Source organism: Corythoichthys intestinalis, chromosome 6 (assembly GCF_030265065.1).
Source record: "Corythoichthys intestinalis isolate RoL2023-P3 chromosome 6, ASM3026506v1, whole genome shotgun sequence".
Lineage (NCBI taxonomy): Eukaryota > Metazoa > Chordata > Actinopteri > Syngnathiformes > Syngnathidae > Corythoichthys > Corythoichthys intestinalis.
In genome coordinates, this window is record NC_080400.1 from 20,020,048 (window position 1) to 20,040,131 (window position 20,084).

A 20,084-nucleotide genomic window follows, 5' to 3' on the forward strand; every position below is an offset into this window, starting at 1 on the left:
AACACAGAATCCTTGTAGGGGTGAGCAAGTATATATATAGTACAGTACATTCCCGCACCATTAGATAGACCTTGATTGAAGTACACTCTTATGTCGATTTGTTCCCTTGAGGGCACACTTTCAACTTGTTGCAGGACAGAGCCACCCGTGTCAAACACTGTGTGCAACATAGTCCACACTCATTATAACAGGCGGGCTTCCTGGATTTCCCAGGAGGCAGTCCAGCACAAAGAGGTGAGCACAGCATGCACCCAGTGATCCTGCTGCCATCTGCTACACCCAATGTTATTTCTGTAGTGTGTGGATAAAAGCGTGTCTACATTTCAGTGACCTGAACCCTGTTCCTTACTCTGTGTGGCTCTTGTTTGCTTCTTATGATGTTCTTAATAATAGCACACTCACACTTGATTTCAAGAGCTTGCAAGCTCTTGAGAATGCAACAATTAGAGAGAATGATGCATTTCTGCAAAAATCCCCAAAGTGATAATTGGAATGTTTTTTTTTCCTTTTCATTTCTAATGCATGTGACAAAGCAAGTCCCATGATTCTGGGAATTAACTAGTATTTGTCATACATTAGTCTAATGTTTTATAGCATATGTTATTTTCCAAAGGTCTCTGGTAAGCTGGAGCCATCTGACTATTGTAGTCAGTACATAACAACGCACGAGTACAGAATGGTAGAAATACTGCGACATATTGCCTATGCTTTTTTGGTTGTCTATCTATGGCGTTTCCCTTTCTGCCTTTCATTAGGGTAGCAGATGTAGTTTTAAAAGATCAACTTGTAATCTGTTTGTATTACATATTCTCTGACAGCAAATTTCAATTTCACTGGAAGTGGCAATAGTTTTTGTTGAATTTAGTCAAACTGCTGCTTATTGTAACTGTCACCATAAAGCTTTTATTTCTCTCTTTTTACATTAAAATGTAACTCATGTCACTCATACAGTATCTTTATGTTCCACTGTACTTTAACACATAATTTACTGTATATATGATCATATACCAATTAAGTCTAAAATCTGTTTCTATTTCCTAGTAATTGGATTAATAATAAACTCTTCATTCAGAAGAATACTACACAGTCCAAATAAGGTTAGACACAGACACACACCCACGTAGTCTATGTTACCCCCATTTCAATCTCTTTGAAACCATAGAAGTGGGAAACTTGAAAAAATTCAATTGTAATTCAGAAAATATCAGAGGACTGACAAAGGATCTCACTTTTACTAAAAGCAAAAGATTGAATAAGCAGAACCCTCGACAGGCATCTCGCTGTCGACACCGACTGCCATCTTTGAATCAATGTTGGGCATGGCTTCCAAGTGTGTATCAACAGGGTGAATGACTGATGGCTAATCTGAGGGAGCAGGGCTGTGCTGTGTGGGAAAAATCACTATGCGTCCAATTGAAGTTGTGCTTCAAAAAGCCATGTTTCCACATGACGTGGGAGTTTTGTGCACATGCACTCTTCTGCTTGTAGGCTGGTTTTCTAGAGTGTTTCATCTCAAGGAACAAAATCTGATCGAGTGAGAAAAAGGGCGCTTGATGTAGCAGACTATCATCGCTTGCTTACATTATTCATGAAACCAATGGATATGCACTTCAACCCCAAACCATCAGGTTGGCAAAGTGGGTTAGTGTGGATCCTTATTTAAATATGACCCTATTATCAGGAATGGCAGAAGTAAGGTCAGCATCACGAATCACATCTTGATTGCAATGCTAGCTTTACAGTATTTCCTGGTAGAATTATAATGTGAATAAGATAAAACAGCAATTGAGCAAGAGAAATATCTAAGCAACATATTACAGTAACTAGATCTCTGTTAAATATTTACCCAAACATTATTGTCCATTCTACAGGGTGGAAAATTACCATAGTCTGTATTTTATATTGTAAATTAGAATCTCTGATCTCTCCCTTTGGCTTTTGTGTTAAAAAGCAACAACTCCATTTAGTGTCAATGGAAAGCAATGGCATTTTGCCCGAGTCAACACTTCCAAAGTGTGACATTTAAACATTCAGCACCCCGAGAGGCTTCCTCTTATCATCAGCATCATCATGAGCAGCATGGTGTAAAACATAGCAGACACCCACGCTGCTTGATCATTTTACTATTTTTACAATATCACTCCTGTGCATTCTTGTAGCACTTAAGAACAGTTTCAAATATGAAACTGAAAAATAAGCAAATATAAAATGCTCATTGGCTTCAAGTTTGAGTAAAACGCTGGTAACAATCATAATTCACCAAGCAAAAACACCACCAATTACCAAGTAGCATTTTACTTGTTTATGCTTCATTGTTTAATTTTGGTTTCATATGATTGATTATTTTTTAAGAACATTCAGTTTCTACCAGGCATTCTGTTCACTGCACTGTTTGTGAAAATGATGTGTCCAATGAAGAGTTTTGTTGAATAACAGCCATTATTATATTCCCAATTACTGAAGCAAAAAGCTATCTGTATTTTACATCTCCAATTCACCTGGTTAAGTACTTGGAAAACACAGAACATTTTAAAAGCACAGACCTGTGCCAATGCTTTAAAAACAAACTGTATAACACAAACACATACCCATGCACGCACACACACGTATAAATACAGTACTAGTATATACACTACTTTCTTAATGAGTAACGGAATAGTTTGTATCCCAAAACACAATTCAAAAACTAGCAAAACACTACTCTTCTGTTGCAAAATAATTAGGCCGAGACGACTCATTTTGCTGTGTGCATGCAGCAGGTACAAAATACCATAAAATCGCTTATAGACAAGTTTCCTGAGTGAAACATGGGCGGCGCCAGTTTTAAACTGCAAAACCAAACCAGAGGAACCCATGGAATCTCCGAAAATGGATTCAGCACGACCTCAATGTGGCCTTTGTTCTGTGCGTAGTTGTGTCAACTCCTGGAGGCGCCTATACATATGGTTGGAAGCAAAATGTTTCGATCAGCGACCAGCTGCTACAAAAGCCCCAGTGTGGATCTAACTCGCAATACGCCTTAAATCTAAAACAGCAGCAGACCATAAGATAATTATGTGGCTTGCTGCTTTAAACTTTTACAATTATATGTTCTTTATCACTTCGTTGATTTTTCGTGGACAATATTCTAACAGTCACTGCAGCCTGTTTTAACCTGAAGTGGAGATTGATACGCCGGCCACCAGAGTGGCCAAAATGAGGCGCAATTACAAAAAAAAAAAAAAAAAAACAGTTCCCGAATGCAGAAGTGCTGCAACGGATTTTGTTGCTACAAGGAAACATTACTTGGTATTTTTCACCTGGTTGGATTATAGTTATGGTATTATCGGCTCATCACCCAAGTGCATCCATATTAACACAACCGTTATGTCTTTATTGCAGATATTGATCACAATAAAACTTTTGGACAACATGATTCAATCTTATTTTAAATGTATAACAATTTTGCATGTGCAAAACAGGTCAATAAATCACAATTCATAAAATTGTTAGAAAAAGCGCATAAGTCCAACCTTCCATCATCAGTCATCCACAACTTTAGGCGGCATGTATAAAAAAATTAGAGTGCACGTAGACTGAATATACTATAAGTCCATTAACGTAAAGTAAGTTGTTGTGAGGCACATCAAATTGTCTTCCCTTGCTTAACATCGTTTTCCACATGTAAACAAAAAAACTTGTAACACTTACATTTATGCATTTAGGGTAAGAAGCCCATGTATGACTTGAAGTAGTGTTTTCCATTTATTGTTTAGCAAAGCTAATGATGTCTCAGCTTTGACGCAAAACAGAGTTGTAGTCAAATTTAACATAATTGTGCAATCCTAAACAGACATTACACATACTGATTAGAAACAGTTGCGAGCATAGCTTAGTAGTTAGCATGCTTTGCAGCCAAAGCAGTAGTTGTAGTCAATCATATTATACATCATCATAATTAAGATTAACTAATTATGATTAAATTATCATAATTGAGATTAACTTTTGGTACTGACCAAATACTTATTTTGCACCATGATTTGCAAATAAATTCTTTAAAAATCAAAAAATGTGATTTTCTGGGTTTTTTTTCCACATCCTCTTCTCTCATGGTTGAGGTTTACCCATGTTGACAATTACAGGTCTAATATTTTCAAGTGGGAGAACTTGCTCAATTTGTGGTTGACTAAATAGTTATTTGCCCCACTGTACATCTGCCTTCATGAACACAAAACTCCTGCGTCCATGTATTAGGACACATTCAACTTTGTTGCTATGCTTCGGAGATTTTCAGGTTCCCGATTGTGTTTCCTTCCACTGCCATTAATAAAATACAAAAATATTTTGACCACTTAGCCATTTCTTCATGCTGTCCTCCCAAGTTGTGATGATGGCAGATGGATGTGGTATTTCCAAATTGTCTTTGATGGATTTTGATGAGTGCCGCCATTCCAGTTTTTTTTGTTTGGGTTAGAGAAGGTGTAAAACTGAAGTCACGAGAAGAAATGCGGAATCGGAAGTACCTCGGAAACTTGCCTATGTATAAAGTATATTTTTTTAAGTATTCCTATAAAAAGAAACGCTATTTTGATTAGGTACAACTGCAAGTTCTAGTCATTTTTAATGCTAGTAGAGTGATCCCTCGCTACTTCGCGCCCTCAATCCACTGCAAATTTTTTTTTCAATGAAAAAAAAAAAAAAAAAAGAAAAATATATAGATGAGCTGTCCCGATCCGATCACGTAGTCTCACTCTCCCTCCTGCTCCTTTTCTTGGTCTGGCAATTCACTGGAGTTGCTTATTAAAGTTAACGATGATTGACAGACGTTAAGATTCGATCTTGCCAGAGATGACTGGAAGTCGAAACTTCAAAGCACCACATGTCAGTCATCGTTTAACTTGTTAAACAGTTGCTGTGGCAACTCTCCGTGTAAGTGAGCAGCTTGAGCAGATTTGAGTGGACTCAATGAAGCATTTAATAAAGAATTTTCTACTTTATTCTTGTTTGAGATTAATTTTTTTTTTTTTTTTCGGGTGGCGGCAGTTCGCGGATTTTCACTTATTGCGGCAGATTCTGGTCCGCATTAACCACTAAAAACGAGTGATCACTCTATACCAATATGCACTCTGAATTTGTGAAGGTGAGTGATATTGCTTCAGATGGTTTGCAAACAACAAACTTTGGACAAATCCATTAAAATGCCCCAAAGCATTTCAGCTAACATAAGAAAAAGGGAGACAAAAAATATCTACCTTACTTTATAAAGAGAGTGAAGGGAGCATAAATAACAGAGCATACTGTATCTTTTCTTTAGCTGCCTTTATATGGAAACAAAATATACATACATACCCTGTTCACGGTGTTCAGTTTGGTTCAGTGTATGCAATTTCATATAGCACAAGAAAACACTGCTAGAATATAGCATTGACCGCTGCATGTAACAGTACTGTATCTGGTTATAAATTAAGAAACCACTATAAGAGTTTATTGGTTTCTTGCCACAAAAAAAGACCTGTTTACTTATAGCCACTACTACAGTGGTACCTCTACATACAAACTTAATTTGTTCCAGGAGCTGGTTTGTAAGTCGAAATGGTCGTATGTCGAGCGGGATTTTCCCATAACATTATAATTTGATTAATACCTTCCACAGCCCAAAAACCTACGCTAAAGCCTACATAAATACTGCTGGTACAGTTAAAAATAGCAATTACACATAGCAAAACAAATACATTATAAACACAAATCGGAATAACAATATAATAATAATAATAATAATAATAATGTAACGAATTGGGTTCTAATGTAGCGGTTGAGTTTTGCATGCTGTTCCTGAACGCACAGTGTGACTGAGAAGAGAGAGGGGTGGGGAAGCGTGGGAAGTTTTTACTTTCTCTTTTCATGTTCTGTTGCTGTTGGAGTCTGCTTCGGCGGACAGTAGACGTGTTGTCTTGCACAAATTCTGAATGAAGTGATTAAAAACCTGACGAATAAAAAAAAATTGAAGGTTTTTCTACAGACATTTGTATCTAACGAAATCACCTCACCCAACAAGAATAGTGTCTAAATTATATAACTGTCTACTGATGAGTAAAGGGGGGAGCACTCATTATGTGAAGAAGCAATGGGAAAAAGAAGGGAGAATTATTATTACAGAAGAAGAATGGACTGATCTATGTAACACACAATGGATTACGACCAGGCCAAGCAACTGGCGTGAATTTTGTTGGAAGAACAATGAGGTTTTTTGTGACACCGGTCCAGAAAAAATATCAAGGAATGGGAGATGGATGTTGGAGATGCAGCAGTAGCAGAGCAAATCATTTTCATATATTCTGGGAATGTGCGGTTATTCAGGAATATTGGTTGGACATTCATTGTCACCGACAAATTTTTTTTTTTAATTTTGACATCCCCATGTCCTTTGCTACCACGTACCTATGTAAAATAAACGTGCAACATATTAGCAATAATGAAAAGAAAGTCATTCATATCTTATTAGCTGCAAGCAAAAAAAAAGCATTGACAAGAAAGTGGCTCAAACCTGAAAGACCAACAAAAGAGGACTGGATTGAGGTTGTTAGAGAGATTTTTATTATGGAGGGGCTCTCCTACGCAATAAAGCAACAACTGGACATGTTTTATGTGATGTGGACAAAATGGACAGAATATGTTAAGCCTATACAAAGTGATTTTGATTATATATGCTCATACATAATGATCTCTTGCATGTAAAAGGTATAGTGATGTAATAGGTTCCCTGCTCCTTGGTCTTTGTTTTGGTTTGTTTCATTTTGTTTGTAAAAAGGGAAAGCAAGAGAAATCTAAAATCTCTTCGTATTGTACGTTGAAAGAACAATATGCTTTTCAAAAAAAAAAAAAAAAAAAAGTCAAAAAAAAAAAAAAAAACTGACGAAGCTGGAGACTTCCTTGCCGATGTTACAGTCATAATAATCGTCACCTTAATTTATAAAGACTGGCGAACAGAGGTCGGGGGTAGAGGAGAAGGACTGTCGAGATCGCAGACAGTATTCCGTGTGCCCCACTTCACTGACGCGCACACCATGCAAATATTTTTCGATCATTTCCATCTTAATTTTAAGGGTAAGCGTCACCTTTTTCCCTTTTTCACCAATTGAACTAACCTTCTTGGGAATCATGTTGATTTCTCAAGAAAATCCGCCGTGCTGCAGTCTTGCGTGACAACAATGAAATTGCCACGCTGTTGTAAATTGTCGTATTTCGAGCATGTCATATGTTGAGATAAATGAGTCAAATTTTATGTCGGATGTCGATGCGTTTGTATGTCGCGGTACCACCGTTTACTTCTTTTGCTTTTGTATAGTAGTGCAATTTAAGCCTGAATGAGAACAGACTTGGCAAAAGAGGCATGGAAATAACAGCTAAGGAATAGAGCTTGAAAAGAAATCAGGTCCAAATCCGAGACCATGGTCCTCAGCCGGAAAAGGGTGGCATGCCCTCTCCGGGTCGGGGATGAGATCCTGCCCCAAGTGGAGGAGTTTAAGTGTCTTGGGGTCTTGTTCACGAGTGAGGGTAGGAGGGAGCGGGAGATTGACAGGCGGATCGGTGCAGCGTCTGCAGTGATGCGGACTCTGCACCGGTCCGTTGTGGTGAAGAAGGAGCTGAGCCAAAAGGCGAAGCTCTCGATTTACCGGTCGATCTACGTTCCTACCCTCACCTATGGTCACGAGCTGTGGGTCGTGACCGAAAGAACAAGATCCCGGATACAAGCGGCCGAAATGAGTTTCCTCCGCAGGGTGTCCGGGCTCTCCCTTAGAGATCGGGTGAGAAGCTCGGTCATCCGGGAGGGGCTTGGTGTCGAGCCGCTACTCCTCCGCGTTGAGAGGAGCCAGTTGAGGTGGCTCGGACATCTGGTTCGGATGCCTCCTGGACGCCTCCCTGGAGAGGTGTTCCGGGCCTGTCCCACCGGCGGGAGGCCCCGGGGTCAACCCAGGACACGCTGGAGAGACTATGTCGCTCGGCTGGCCTGGGAACGTCTTGGAATCCCGCCGGAGGAGCTGGCTGAAGTGGCTGGGGAGAGGGAAGTTTGGGCTTCCCTGCTGAAGCTGCTGCCCCCGCGACCCGACCCCGGAATAAGCGGAAGATAATGGATGGATGGATGAAGAAATCAGGAACCACTGGGTGACGGTGAGTCTTGTATGGTTTGTTTGAGATGGAGAAACAATGTAGATGAACAGCGGGTGAATAGAGAAAAGAGTATGAATGAGGGTTTTTTGTTTGTTCGTTTTTTTTTTTATTCAGCCAAATCTAAAATGTAACTAATTCATATCACTCACTGCTTGAACAACTTTCCCCTCGCCATGTCGGTTGGGACCACGTTCAAGTTCTGTTGTAAACTGCAGTGAAGGCGAAATGAACTACAGTGCGATTAAAACAAACCAAGTGCTGCTGGTGTGAAAACATGATTAATTAACTACATGGCTAGCCATGCCACAATAACTTCCACCATTTTTTCTGCACATATTCTTTCTGTTCCAGCATCGATTGAGATGCAAAGGTAGCATAGCTCATACATAATTTGTTACATCTTTTACAAGGTCAAGGATAAATACCTGGTTTATGGCCTGTAACAGTTGGTTTGTCTCACCTTGAAAATTAATATGCAAATCTAGAATTGAAGACATTAGTGTACAGAAAATAGATCAGAGATAATGTTCACGATTCTAAATTTTAAAAAATCACGCTCAATGCACCGGTTCCGTCACTTTGGGGTGTGCTCATATGCAGTGGTCGCAAGGTCTACAAAAGCTCACCCAGGTACTGCAATATTGTCCGTGACAAACCCTCAAGAAATGTGCCTAATCTGGCTCAAAACCCCAATGTTGTCATTTTAAAGATATTATGCAATGATCTTTAAGATAAACGATTTTCTTTTACAGCCAAATATTTGTTGATGGTATCTTATTTCCCTAACTGCTTCACTGTCGTGTACAGGAAAGTTTCCGAGGTACCTCCGCTTTACTTCCGCTTTTATGCTCGCAAAAATTTTGTTTGTGCTGCTGAGGTTTTGTGGTTTTTACAGCACAAACCGGCACAAACGTACAACAAAGGCTTGACATAATTTTGATATAAATTTGAGTGATTGGGCGCCAACTTCACAGAGGTTAAGCAGAGCACCTGGGGGAGTAACTTTGAAAGATTTTGTAATCATAAAAATGAAATGAAACCAAATTAAATGACCAAAAACCCATCAGTCTTCCAAAATTTAGACTCTCTTGTAATGAATTGGACTCCTTAATTCCTATACTTAAAAAGACCACAAAATATTATGATTTGTACTCGCTACTCCAGATGAATGCACAGTATGTTTAACTGCAACAAGAGTGTTGCTTCACAGTGGGCGAGCACTGTTAGACTAATTAGTAGGTGGAATTTGAATTTTGTTTTCTTGTGTTGTCCTGTCAGAATGAAATCTGGCCTTTGTTAAACATTTTTTTTCAATGGCGGGGTGCAGGAGTTACATTACACAAACTGATGCTTACAGTGAAATGGACACCATAAATCTGGAGTGACCATGAAATTCATTTGCAACATGGAGCCTTCTGCCTTTTTGTCCTTTTGCGTATCGACGTGTCCCCTTATACATGCCCTACATGGTAATGTTCTAATTTCCCCCAGGAATCCACTTTCACTCCTCTCTTGTAACCCCGTCAGTCCAATTTTTCATACACTTCGTGTCTGAAGGTCAGTCTGAGTTCTAGATGAACCCTGAGGGAAGATATCCAACCAGTATGAATGAAACATGCTTGAGCAAGAAAAGTCAATCGTTTTTTGAATTGGTTCTACATTGGCGAAAATCAATCTCCTCAATGAAGGTAATGGTGATGAGTAATAACCAAGAGCTGACTTAAGCTGTTGTTTACATGTTCTGATTTATTCTGAAGTTTAACATTGATCATCTCGATGTTGTGAGTGACCTAAGACAAAAGGTCCCCAACCACTGCGTCATTTGGGAGAGGACCATACAGAAAAAAATTACCAAGTTTATATTTTACTATATATAGTGGTATGAAAAAGTATCTGAACCTTTCGGAATTCCGCACATTTCTGCATAAAATCGCCATAAAATGTGATCTGATCTTTGACAAAATCACACAGATGAAAAAACTGCTTTCACTAAAGCCACCCGAACATTTATTGGTTTTCATATTTTAATCAGCATAGTATGCAAACAATGACAGAAGGGGAAAAAATAAGTAAGTGAACCTTCACATTTATTTTTTTGGTGCCCCACGCACCTTTGGCAGCAATAACTTCAACCAGACACTTCCTGTAGCTGCAGATTAGTCTGGCACATCAATCAAGACTAATATTGCCCTATTCTTCTCCACAAAACTGCTTTAGTTCAGTCAGATTACTGGGTTACCTGGCATGAATCGCTGTCTTTAGGTCATGACACAGCATCTCAATGGGGTTCAAGTCTTGACTTAGACTTGGCCGTTCCAGAATATGCATTTTGTTCTTCAGAAACCATTCTGAAGTCGATTTACTTCTGTGTTTTGGATCATTGTCTTGTTGCAGCATCCATCCTCTTTTCAGCCTTAACTGTCTAACAGACAGCCTCAGGTTTTCCTGCAAAACATCCTGATAAACTTTTGAATTCATTCTTCCATTAATGATTGCAAGTTGTCCAAGCCCGGAGTAAGCAAAACAGCCCCAAATCATGATGGTCCCTCAACCATACTTCACGGTGGGGATGAGGCGTTGATGTTGGTGAGCTGTTCAATTTTTCCTCCACACATAACGTTGTGTATTACTCCCAAACAATTCAACTTTGGTTTCATCAGTCCACAAAATATTTTGCCACAACTTCTGTGGAGTGTCCAAGTGCCTTTTTGCAAACATTAATTGAGCAACATTTTTTTTTTTTTTTTTAATTTAAGACAGCAGTGGCTTCCTCTGTTGAGTCCTCCCATGAACACCATTCATGGCCATAGTTTTACATACAGTTGATGTGTGTACAGAGATATTGGATTGTGCCAGTGATTTCTGTACATCTTTAGCAGACACTCTTGGGTTCTTTTTTTACCTCTCTTTGTTTTGCACTGAACTCTTGGCATCATCTTTGGTGGACAGCCACTCCTTGGGAGAGAAGCGATAGTGCCTAAGTGTCTATTTGTAGAGAACTTCTCTGACTGTCGATTGATGAACATCCAAACTTTTAAAGATGGTTTTGTATCCATTCCCAGCTTTATACAAATCAACAATCCTTGATCACAGGTCGTCAGACAGCTCTTTTGACTGAGCCATGGTGCACATCAGACAATGCTTCTCATCAAGACAATTCTTACCAGGTGTGTGTTTTATACTGGGCAGGACAGCTTTAAACCACTCATTAGTGATGGGGCACACACCTGACTTAAAATGTTTGGTAAAAATTGGTTTCAATTGCTCTTTTAAGTCTTTTTAGGCAGGGGGTTCACTTATTTTTTCCCACTTCTTTCATTGTTTGCATGCTATCCTCATTAAAATATGAAAACCTTTAAATGTTTGGGTGGTTTTAGTGAAAGCAGACACTGTATTTTCTAGTGATGTTATGCTCAAAGCAGACGCTCGAGACAAGTGTCGAGCGCTCGCGGCAGAAGTATCACAAATCAGTCGTCCCGATGTCTCGCTGGATTCGGTGGAACAGCTTGTGACGTCACGCTCGAAGCAGACGCCCGACAAGTGTCGCGCGCTCGCGGCAATAAATATCCCAATACGTTGTACCGATGTCTCGCTTCATTCAGTGGAAAAACACCTGGCCGTGGAAGCGAAGCGTTGTGATGTCACACGCGTGTCGGCCGTGACCGTGGACGTGTCACTCAGGTAGCGAGGGGTCGAGTCAGTCAATTTGGTTCAAACTCACAATGCTTATAAAAAGGGGAAATATCGCTCAAAATGTTGTGGGTTGTGAGGAAAGCTTTCGCGCGCATTACGTCATATTGAGAACGAGGGAGAGTAAAGTGAAATTAGATCAGATTACACATTAGATTAATTTGCAAATGCACATAGTATAGCAGGGGTGCTCAAATCCAGTCCGAGAGCCCCTATCCAGCTTGTTTTCCATTTCTCCCTCTTCCAACACACCTGACTCAAATAATCAGGATCATTATCAGGCTCCTGCAGAGCTTGCTGATGAGCTGATCATTTGATTCAGGTGTGTTCAAGGAGGGAGACATGGAAAACAAGCTGGATTGGGGCTCTCGAGGACCGGACTTGGGCACCCCTGTAGTATAGGCATTCATTGACACACTATACACTGATTTATACAATACGCACACACACACGCAACCCCCCCAAACACACACGTTAGTTTTTGTGTCTGTCAGTTTTTGTGTTTGTTTTTGTGTCTGTCAGTTTTTATGTTTGTTTGTCTATCTGCCAGTTTGTATATTTCTTCGTGCCATGTGAGAGAATCTTCTCAAAAGCTGGAGAGGTCATTAGCAAAAAGAGGAACTGGCTGAAACCAAATGCTGCTGAGATGATTTTGTTTTTAAATAAAAATTTGTGAAACACCCAAATCCCCATCCCAGTGTCACTAGCATTCTATACACCTACCATCAAGAGTTCCTTATTGTAAGATGTGCTTTAATGTTTTTGCATGCTAACAGTATTTACAATAATTAAACCAATTATGTGTGTTTAAAACTAGGTGATATGATTATATTTTCTCATGTAACAGTCTATTCGTTTGTGTTTTAGTGCTTACACAATGAAAAGAGTACGGTTTCTGTTTTCAGTAAACGTTACCATAACAGCTATTTCTCTGTAAACGAAACTTACGCATGTGCAATGAATGCTCTCCCACTTGTCAATAAAAGGCGCAACCCCAGGGAGGGGGCTGAGAGAGGCTCACTGCGAGCAAGCATGCTGCGCTGTCGGCTCTCTCCCTGGTGGCCACCGGTGAAAACGTATCTTCGTCTCAAGTCTGATCTTTCCTCCGTCCTTTCCTAGGTCTTTGTTGTTTTCTTAGTTCAAGTATTAAGTTTAGACCTAACACTTATTGCACAAGCATTTCCGTATTTCATTTAAAAGTAACACAACAGCCTTTTTTTTTTTTTTTTCGTTATTATTACTATTTTTTTTAAATAATCTGGGGGAAGAATAAATTTCAGACTTGTGGTCGAACCCACTACTACTTGCACATCAGACAAAGTATATAACCACCATACCACCCACAGGTTTCATTGTTCAGATGACACTTGGTCATTTGGTTATATGAAAATTCAATATATTTTTGTCCAGAAGATGTCACCACACTGAATTGTGTCAAATGCCTCGTAGCACTGAACCATTTCAATACATTTGCTTCAGCGGCACAGAAAGCAGTGGTGAAGCAGTGTCGTGACTCACCACACTGATTCGTGACAAATGCTTCATAACACTGAACCATTTCGACACATTGCTTGATTTTGATTTACTGCTTCAGAAAGCTTCGGTTTCTCCATCACTAGTATTTTCATCCTTGTGATTTTGACAAAGATCCGATCACATTTGATGGTGATTTTATGCAGATATGTGAGAAATTCCAAAAAGTTCAGATTCTCTTTCATACCACTACTTATATAGCGCATTTATCTGTATCACGGGTGTCAAACTGGTCCTCAAAGGGCCGCAGTGGGTGCTGGATATCATTCCAACCAAACAAGATGAATACCTTTACACCAATTTGGTGTAATCAGCTGATTGCAGTCAGGTGCTGCTTGTTTTAGCAGAAACCTCATTGGCTGAACTGTCTGTGCTGGATCTGTTGGAACAAAGAGCAGGACCCACTGTGGCCCTTTGTGGTATCTGTTTGACACCCCTGTTCTACATGGTTACCATGCCCAAAGCGCTTTACATTAGCATGCGTCTACCCTTGCACGCACACATGCCCAAAGCGCTTTACATTAGCATGCGTCTACCCTTGCACGCACACATTAACACACCAATGGTGCTGCTGCCATGCAAGGCGTTGCCAACCCACCGGGGGCAAATTAGGGTTCAGTGCCTCTCCCAAGGGCACTTCGACAGTGAACAATCATAGCCGGGAATGGAACCGCAGACCCTTCGGTCCCAGGACAACTCGAGCTACCAACTGCACCACATCCGCATATTGATAATGATTTATATTTATTTAGAAAAAATTGCAATTTTCCTGACATTGTTTTATGCACCAGCAACCCTTTACATGACATCTAAAAAAAATGCTGGAGCAATCTGCAATTTTTATTTTATTTTTTTTAACATACACAAGGTGGTGAGAAGAAAGTTAAAATAAACGTCATGGACCTGACCGGATCAACACTGCATTGACACTAGTCCTTAAAACTTTTTTACACGCCTTATGTGATGGATTTTGTTTACAGTCAACATAAAGCCATCTTCATAGGCGGATTTACTATTCAGGCGAAGTAGGCGATCGCCCCAACCAGCTGCCCTTGCGAGCAAGGGCTTAGGCCACCGGGGCCAGCAGCACCCCCAACAATTCGTCATGTATAATTATGTCAGCATACCAAACTAACAAATAACGAAACAAAAAAAAAAGCCATTTGAATGCTGCATTTATATTATCTCTCCCCCACACACACGCACTACAATGGACTGTTCCACGATGACGGACTGAGTATCAGTCGCTTAGCTTCATTTAGCGCCGTTTAGCTTCGCTTAGCTCCGCTTAGCTGTTCGTTAGCCTCACTTAGCTCTCCCACGTTTTTTACGCCATTAAGCTATTTTTACAGCTCACTTGCTACTTTGCACGTTGTCTATCGTTTATTTCGAACACATGAGCAAACGTGCTCTTCATGAGAGCCAAAGTGCAGTAAGGGAGAAGTTGAGAACAGGCCGCTAATGCCTCTTTTAACTTTCTTCTTCTTCTTCACACCGAACATAAAATACAAGACAGCACACCCTGTGGCGAAACAATGCAGTACAGTTCCAATCAGTCATACAATAACACTCAACAGCTGGTTAATAGCATTTGCTAACGTAAAAAAAAAAAAAAATCTATTAGTGAAACCACAAGCAATGACGAAGAATGTTTTTTTAATGGAGTGTAGAGCTATCGGTTAGCGGTTTAGCGAAGTACTCCCGGTGAACATTTCAAAATAAAAGCACGTCATGTTCGTCATATAAATAATGATTTCTGGAGTTAATCCTAGATACTTCAGAATTAATATTATAATATGAAGAGTAAATACTACAGAATACAGATTCTACACTATGTATAGCTTTCAAATGACACTCGTTATGACAAATATGATTGGCAATGCATAATTATTATACTACTACAATATATACCGGTAGTAGTATACTATAATAATAATGCTAGAATTGTTTTTTAAGAATTGCTTTGAATAATGTTGGAAAGGCAAAGTCAGTGTTCTGAATCTGTTTACTTTCCATTCTTTTGCACTAGTAAATGCTATCAGTATTTAACATCATTGTTTATTTGTAATTATTATTATATTTATTATTTTTATTTGTCCTTTAATAAAGAATTTAAGTGTTCCAATATGGTTTTGTGAATTAATAAGCGTCAACAAAAATTTCATTGCTAAATTAAAAAAAAAAAAAAAAGTATTAGATTAGTCGACTAATCGTAAAACTAGTTGGCTGGCTAATCAGGAGAAATTTTGTTGTTTAGGACAGCCTTAGTGTACCGGAACATATTTCCTCCACACCCTTCTCACCTTTTTAACCCCTAACCCATGAAGAGGGCCCCTGCCTTAGGCCCCAAAATTGCCAAGACCGCCACTGGGCATCTTGCATCAGTCTTATGAGTATAGCAATTAAGTTGTCAAGAAAATGGATATTGGGTGACCTGAGATCTGCTGTTCAGAAAGGATTTTCATGGTGCAATTCATTATTAGGTTGATATGAGAAAAATTTCCACTGCTTCTTAATATACAGAGAAGGTTTTGGGAACAGTCTATAAATAGCATTAGAAGTCAAAAACACCTCAGTGTGTGTGACGGTGGCGCAAAGGCTAATGGATAAGAGATCTCTCTTGCCTTTGTTAAACCAAGAAACTTTTGAGCTCAAGGACACTGTGCTGTTTGGGAGGAAGCATGCTATATGGTGATTTTGGTGAAAAATATTACCTGCAGTTCTTTTGAAAACACACAAGTCTAACTGGAGCAAAATTGTGTGAATTTGCTTCTTGCTTCTCTGCATGTTATAAAGACACTCTGGTTTACATAGCAAAAGCTCACCCACCGTCTTCTGGTCCAACCAAGAACATTTGCTTACAACTACCCTGCAGCGTAGAAGCACTTCACACACAACAGCAACGCAGGGGAAAAGGAAGGCAATTCGTGGCATTATTAGGTACGGTAAAAAAGCAGATATAGAGTTGACTCCCGACTGATTGCTGGATTCAGAGGACTCCAGGCATGAGATCTTGGCCCAATTCTCAGATTCAAATAATGATTCTACAAAACAGAAAGAGGAGGATTTTTTTTTTCAAACACACAGATTGTAGGAGCTACTGTTGAGAACAGGTACACTAGAGACAAGCTATAAAATTCCTTCCCAGCGTTAAGCCTTGGTCTCGGAGCAGGGCCTCTGGATTCACTCCAGGGCAGGGCCAGCATGCTAAATGAGATCTAGTACAGTCTGGAATGAAGCCAGGAAACAAGAGTTTCAAATTAGATCTATGGCATTCATCATACCCTTTTTAATGAGACACTCTCTAATTTGAGAATTGATGTGTGAACATTCAATTTTACATTGATCCCTAAAACAGTCAACCTCTGACCATAAATAAAAAGTGTTCTGTAACACATGTGCATTTGCGTACTTCGCATGTTTGTGACCTTATCAGTAGCAACATGAGTAATGAGGTTGACCCAGAGCTCAATCATTACACCTAAAGTTCACTCATTATTTCCTCTCAGTCATGACTCCTTCCTTTGATCCATTTACTGGTATACGTTTTACTGCACCCTTTTATTATCCCATCAAATATAAATCTGGGCAGCAATTTTAATGAAGCGTGATCATTCAATCTTTCAAGGCTAAAAGCAATTTGAGGCAAGCTCGATTGTCGTACATCACAAATGTTCTTCTATACATAGATGACAGTAGAAACTGTAATCCAAAGTCATGGTGCAGGTTAATCAGAAAAATACCTTTGCAAGTCTTGAAGCACAACAGTAGGTAGTTGATGCTTTAAACCCAGTTGACAAAGCTGTATCCAGCGCTGCTTAAGCGCTATTTTTATTAGCATTTTATCAATCTAATTAGCTGCCTCTGCTGTGAGCAGCTAATGGCCAGGCATAGGGTAGCGGGATTGAGCCCATGTAAAAACAAAGTGGTTATATGACTGTGGGGAGGCTAATTTTTCCAACAATAAGACTCACAATCAATCAAGATGATGGAAAGACCTCAGCGTGAGGCGTTTGAAAACATACAACTAACCATAAAACTGATGTTATGATTAGTACCCATGGGTTCCATGACACCATAAGCATCCCTCTGGGTCACCACTAACCTGAGTGTGATCAACCTGGCTTGATAAATGGGCTTCCAAGTCTCCTCTGAAGCAATCCCATTTAAAAGGTTGGACCAAAATGTAACAAATGGAACATTCAGCAATCACGCTTTATTGCATCAATAACCTTGGCTATCGATTAATCAGCATTAAAATTTTACAAGCACAACATAATTGTTCCCATGGGAAGAGTGTTGAATTTTGAACTAAAGCAGCATGATTGCATTCAAAATATACAGGTATGTGGTTATTGAATCACTGATTATTTTAGTGGAACTATCAAATTAACCCATAATGAGTCACATCCTTTTTTGTTTCTTTGTCCGATTGATTCATTGTTCTATTTTGTCAAGCGTGCCGCTTGGTTTTATAAGGTTCTGAGTGTGTGTTTGTGGTCAAACACCCACAATCCCACTTAAGTTTTGATGATCAACAGAGGTGGGTAGTAATGCGTTACATGTACTCAGTTACATTTACTTGATTAACTTTTGAGAAAAATGTACTTCTAAAGAGTAGTTTTACTAAGCCATAGTTTTTACTTGAGTAGATTTGTAAAGAAAGAAAATGCTACTCTTACTCCTCTACTTTGGGCTACACAAGAGTAGATTTGTTATTTTTTTTTGCCAGCGATGCTAAGAGTAGCTGGCAATTTCACCAATGAGACGTCGCAACAATAATCACATGACTTCATGACACCAATCATACTCAAGCTTGCCGCTCTATGATCAATCAATCAAATGTATTTCTATAGCCCTTTGCAAAAACCTGAAAAGGTCCTCAAAGTGCTTTAGAAAAAATACAATTCATGATAAATAAAAGGCAGGAAGTTTTTACACAATAGCATTATTCACACCACCCTGTTCAACCACGTGGCGTCTTTAAAGCACCGTAAAAATGGAAGTATTTGAAGTATTACATGACTCAAAAGCGCAGATTTAAACCCCTCTTTTCTTCTCTCACTGGAATTCAAGGTTTTTTTTTTTTTTTTAATATTATTTCTTTGGCTCAATGCGGTTATGTAATAGGTTATTGTACAGTATCATGATAACAACAGTTCATACAGATAACTTTGTGCTGGGAGAAAAAAAAAATACCATTCTTTAAAACTTGAGTATTCTTTTTACTGGATACTTTTTTTTACTTGTAATAGAGTACATTTTTTGGATGACTACTTTTACTTTGACTTAAGTAATATTAATTTGAAGTAACACTACTCTTACCCTGTGTAAAATCTTTGGCTACTCTACCCACCTTTGATGATCAACCAGTATTTTATTAAGGCGCAAAGGAGGAGATTGTCTTAATCAATCTAATGTGTCTCCTACTCAGTAATCATTTCCACAGGCAACATGGCACCTCATTATGCTGATTCACTGTTGGTGTCAGTCAAATTCAGGACACCTTCAAAACAAGCCTTGGCACAGGTTCCCAACACACAATAATTAGCATACGTGCCAAAAGACAAATAGCCACAGTTCTGTTATTCTACTATTTATAATCACAATGGTGTTGGGTCTTTTTTTTTTTACAGGATGCCATTTGAACGTAACAGTAGACACCAACAAAGGGGATATTTTGTGCTAAAGTTAGTCCTTAGCTTAACTTTGCTTGCATAATAGCTAACATGACTTTAGATATTTGATGAGAAATCTATAATTATACAAATAAACCTATGTAAACTATTATTTTAAACTGGTGTGATGTTATCGCAGAAGATTGATGTCATTAATTAAAGGGGATTTTTTTTTAAAGGAAACAAACAGGAGAGAAAACTTTTTTTCTCAATTAAATAAGATACTTTATTTGAAAACCATCCCATGATTAAAGATGGTGTAGCCAGGACAATAAAATAACTATTTGAATTGTTTCTACTTATATTATTTTATAGACTGAATTTGAAAGAAATACACTGGGGACATATTTAGATTTAATAAAAACAGAATTTGGAATGCTGTACCCTAGAATTTATAATAGACAGCAATTGATAATACACAAAAAAATATAAGTTGAATGAGTATTTGTCTACTTTACTGTAATTTTAAGGAACATAAGCTAAATTTATAATGAGCACACAAATGGCACCCTACTAAAATTGTGACCCTGTTGTATTTAACATATACATACTAAAATATTGCTCTTTAATGCCAATAGATTCCCTTTTCAATAAAATATAAAAATGGAGCCTCAAAATAAAAGACATTTCCGCTGTACCAAATGGCTGTCATTTTTTGTTTTCCTCTCGTCCTTTTCTTGCCTTTGCAGGAATCAATCAGCGTCACTACAGTGAGTCACTGTCGAATGAAGTCATGTCTGCACCACAGGACTGTGGTTATTCTTACAGAGTAAACTATTTCTTTCTGGAACTCGATACGAATTTGAACACAATGCATGACTCTGACCCTGTAATATCTGTACTTGGGAAGAAAAACGTGACTAGACCAACAACTCAATGGGTATCACTCAGTTCAGCTCCTCCAGCGAAACGTACATAGTTGTGCTCATACAATACGTAACAGATGATAACTCAATGTTTCCAAGATGTTGTGCATATTCATCATGACTGACTTGAATTGCACCAAAATTAGTAGCAACATTCAAGGTTGGCAAG

At 38.9% G+C, this 20,084-nt stretch overlaps 1 protein-coding gene across 7 annotated transcripts in view; it reads right to left on the bottom strand.

Moving 5' to 3' along the window:
- Positions 1–20,084, bottom strand: part of grik4 (glutamate receptor, ionotropic, kainate 4) — a 734,878-nt gene that overhangs the window by 535,128 nt on the left and 179,666 nt on the right. Inside the window, exon 1 of one of the 7 annotated variants that reach the window (XM_057839365.1) lies at positions 17,477–17,703. The exons of the other annotated variants lie outside the window; for them this stretch is intronic. The gene's annotated coding sequence lies outside the window, so the exon portion shown is untranslated. Of the gene's footprint in view, positions 1–17,476; positions 17,704–20,084 lie in introns of those variants that run through there. 7 annotated transcript variants of the gene reach the window in all.